Source organism: Hyaena hyaena, unplaced genomic scaffold (assembly GCF_003009895.1).
Source record: "Hyaena hyaena isolate Hyena2069 unplaced genomic scaffold, ASM300989v1 scaffold_141, whole genome shotgun sequence".
NCBI classification, from domain to species: Eukaryota; Metazoa; Chordata; class Mammalia; order Carnivora; family Hyaenidae; genus Hyaena; species Hyaena hyaena.
In genome coordinates, this window is record NW_024080773.1 from 530,647 (window position 1) to 534,108 (window position 3,462).

The following is a 3,462-nucleotide window of genomic DNA, read 5'->3' on the forward strand; positions in this document are numbered from 1 at the left end:
CCCTTTTCTCTTTAGCTTCTTTCAGAATTCTCTCTTTGTCCTTGTATTTTGCTATTTTTACTATGATATGTCATGCAGAAGATCAATTCAGATTACGTCTGAGGGGAGTTCTCTGTGCTTCTTGTATTTCAGCATTTACTTCCTTCCCGAGGTTGGGGAAGTTCTCTGCTATCATTTGTTCCAGGACTCCTTCAGCACCTTTCCTCTCTCTCTTCCTCTTCTGGGATTCCTATGATACAGATCTTGTTGCATTTGACATATCGCTGAGCTCTCAAACCATTCTTTCATGTTCCTGGATCAGTTTTTCTCTTTTTTTCTGTTTCTTCTTTTTCTATAATGGTGTCTTCTAAATCACTTATTCTCCTTTCTGCCTCTTCAATCCGTGCATTGGACGCCTCCAGTTTATTATGTATTTCATTTATCGCATTTTTAAAATTCACCATGCCTATTTTTATGCTCCATTTTGTTTGTAGCCATAGTTTCTTCGATGTCCTCCATGCTTTTTTCAAGCCCAGTGATTAATTTTATGATTATTGTTCTAAAATCTTGTTCAGGTATGCTGCTTATGTCTGTTTTGAGCAGTTCTTTAGCTGTCAATTCTTCTTGGAATTTCCTTGGAGGAGAGCTCTTTCGTTTCATCATTTTGGTTTGCTTTCTGTCTCTTGTTAGTTTTAAAGACTTGTTATGCTCTCTGCACCTGTGAGTACTGCTGTACCGAAGAAGACTCTGTCCAGGGCCTATTCTTTCAGAAAATGTTCTTTGAATGGTATCTTGGTCTCTCTTGTTGAGACCTTGGTTATTTTATTTTCCTACTTGTAGTGGTATTTTGGACTCTCCACCATGTGTACTTTGGCTTGTTTCTTGAGGTAGCCCTGGAGAAAAAAACAGACAATCACACAGGGAATAGAGGCACACAAATGCACAGACAAATCCAACAAACACACAAACTGAGAGGGAAAACGAAAAAAGAGAAAAGACGGAGGAGGGAAGGCGAATAATAGAAAATAAAAATACATAAAAAAGTCAAAAAAGAAAAGAAAAGGGAAAAAGAAGAAAACCGATAGACAAAGAAAGGTTTAAAGCATATAAACGGATTTCCCAGCTACAATTAAATAGCCGGGTGTATGCAGTGCTGGTTGAAGAGCATAGAGAAAGAGAGAGATGATAGGGCGGAGATGAAGCAAAATTGGAAATAGAATGAACAGGCAGAAGGGATAAGAAGCTTTTGTCAAAGAGCAAAAGGGTGGAATATGGTTGGAGAGGTGAGAGATAGTCGCTGGTATTATCCAGAGAAACTATATAGGCTAATTATTCCTGAGAGAAAGAGATGAAAAGGGAGGTAGGTGTAGAATTTACCTCTACAGAATGGACTAAATGTGACTGTTTAAGCAAGCCAGTGACCAGAATTAATCAGGTCAGTGTTCTGGAAACAAGAAAAAAAAAAAGAGAGGGGGGAGGGCAGCTCTCTAGCAGGGATGGGCGTGGTTTGATCCAATGTGTCAGGAGGGAGTTCTGCCTTGGTGGTTATGGGCAGGAGAGTGGAGGCACTCCAGTTGCTTCTTGAACCAAGCGCTGCACCTCACTTTTTTGGATGTGTAAACTCCCCGTGCCAGGGGCATAGCCAATGTGGGTCGCGCTCTTCAACCCAGGCCAGGCCTCGTTTCCAAATCCCAGTCCGTGAGCCCCACTGAAATTGCTGTAGACACAACCTTGCAGACAATCTCCCCAGGGCAATTACAAGCCTCTTGCCTGAGGATGGAGCCCTGGGGATGGAGCCAGAATCGCTGCTCCCTTCTCCAGGTCAGGGTGGTGAGCAAGGATGGGGGTTCGCCTGGGGGTGCCTCGGGTCCCCTGGAGATCGGGAAACCGGGTCCCTCTGTGTCTCGTCACCTGAAACACAAACTCGTGGGCAAATCTCCCAGTTTTAAGCCCTTTGCCTCCCCTCTAGGGATCCAGCAGAGCCAGGAGCACAGAGGCGCAGTCGGTGCGCAGCCCCTCCAGGACGACTTGGCGTGTGGGGATTTGGCGCGCGTGCAGTTGTTTTCCCAGGGATTGTCTGGGTCAGCTGGAGCACGGGCAACTGGTTCCTTCTGTGCCCCGAGCAGAGGTTTTTCTGTTTCCCAGCGACAGGGACCGTGTCTTGAGCAGTTTCAGCCTCTTTCTTTCCCCTCTCACTCCCCACAGAGGGGGATCCCCCAGTCCCTCTGCGTCTCTGATCCGGCCCGATTTTATCTTCCCCAGTTCGCACTCATGTTAGAAAGCTTTCTCAGTGGATTCTGCCTCCTTTTTCTCCCAATCTCTTGGATTCCGTAAGGGTTCCTATGGCTTCAGATCTTCTCCGTGTGAGATATGGGGGCGAGTGCAGTGTACGGAGCTCCCTACTTCTCTGCCCCAGCTATTATTCTTTAAAATAAATTTTTGTTCTCTTTTCCTTCTTCTTCTGACATCCCTATAATGTGAATGTTATTATGCCTGATAGAGGCACTGAGTTCCCTAAGGAAGTTCTCAATTTGCCCAAAGTAAGTTCATCTGTCAGGTCATAAAATTGCTCCACTGCTTCACCTTGCCTATTTATTCCATCTAGTGTATTTTTAATTTAATTTATTGTGCTCTTGATCTTTGATTGGCTCTTGCTGATCTCCCTGTTAAAGGCCTGCCTGATGTCCTCCACTCTTTCCCATGTCCAGTGAGTGAGTTTATGATCATTGCTTTAAATTCTCTAAGAGGCATATTACTTATATCCGTTTCTCTCTGGTCTCTAACTATGGTTTGGTCCTGTTCTTTCATCTGTCTCCTCATCTTGTCTAAACCTCTGTGTCAGTTTTTCTGTGTGTTAGGAAAGTCAGCTACTTTTCTTGCTCTTATCAGTAATAGCTTATAAGAAGAGGTACTGTCGTGCCCTGTAGTTCAGTGCCGCCTGTTCTTAGGACCTGGTGCACCAGGGATTGTCTCCTGTGTGTGTTGTGTGTGCTCATCTGCTGAGTCGTGGTCTTTTTCTCTCGGTCCCGTTGTCTGCAGAGGCTCTTTTGTCCTGTGATGGACTGTTTGGTCCCTGGTCAGGTGGGACGCATTTTAACAAGGTGTCCGGTGGTCTGCTTGTAAAATGAGACCTGCTCCTGCCATCACTGAGGTCCCTCAAAATGCACAGGTCAGGAGATGTGTTGCTAGCAGAGTTTTTGCTGATATTCTCTGGGGGTGGGGTGGGGAGGGAGTGTGGCGCAACCACACCGGTTCCCACAGCTGACCATTGTTTACGCTACGGGGCGGCGATGCAGGGAGATGCTGCTTAGCAGTTCCTTTGCTTATGGAGAGGAATCCCTGTGATCCTTGTCTTTTTGGCCTCATGCTGAGATCAGCAAATCACGCTCACCCCCATTTGTCCCCACTGCTGGTTCTAAACTTTATCCACAGGGGCAGTTTGCTGTATTGTCTGTTTAATGGTGGGGACTCCTCTTCCTAACA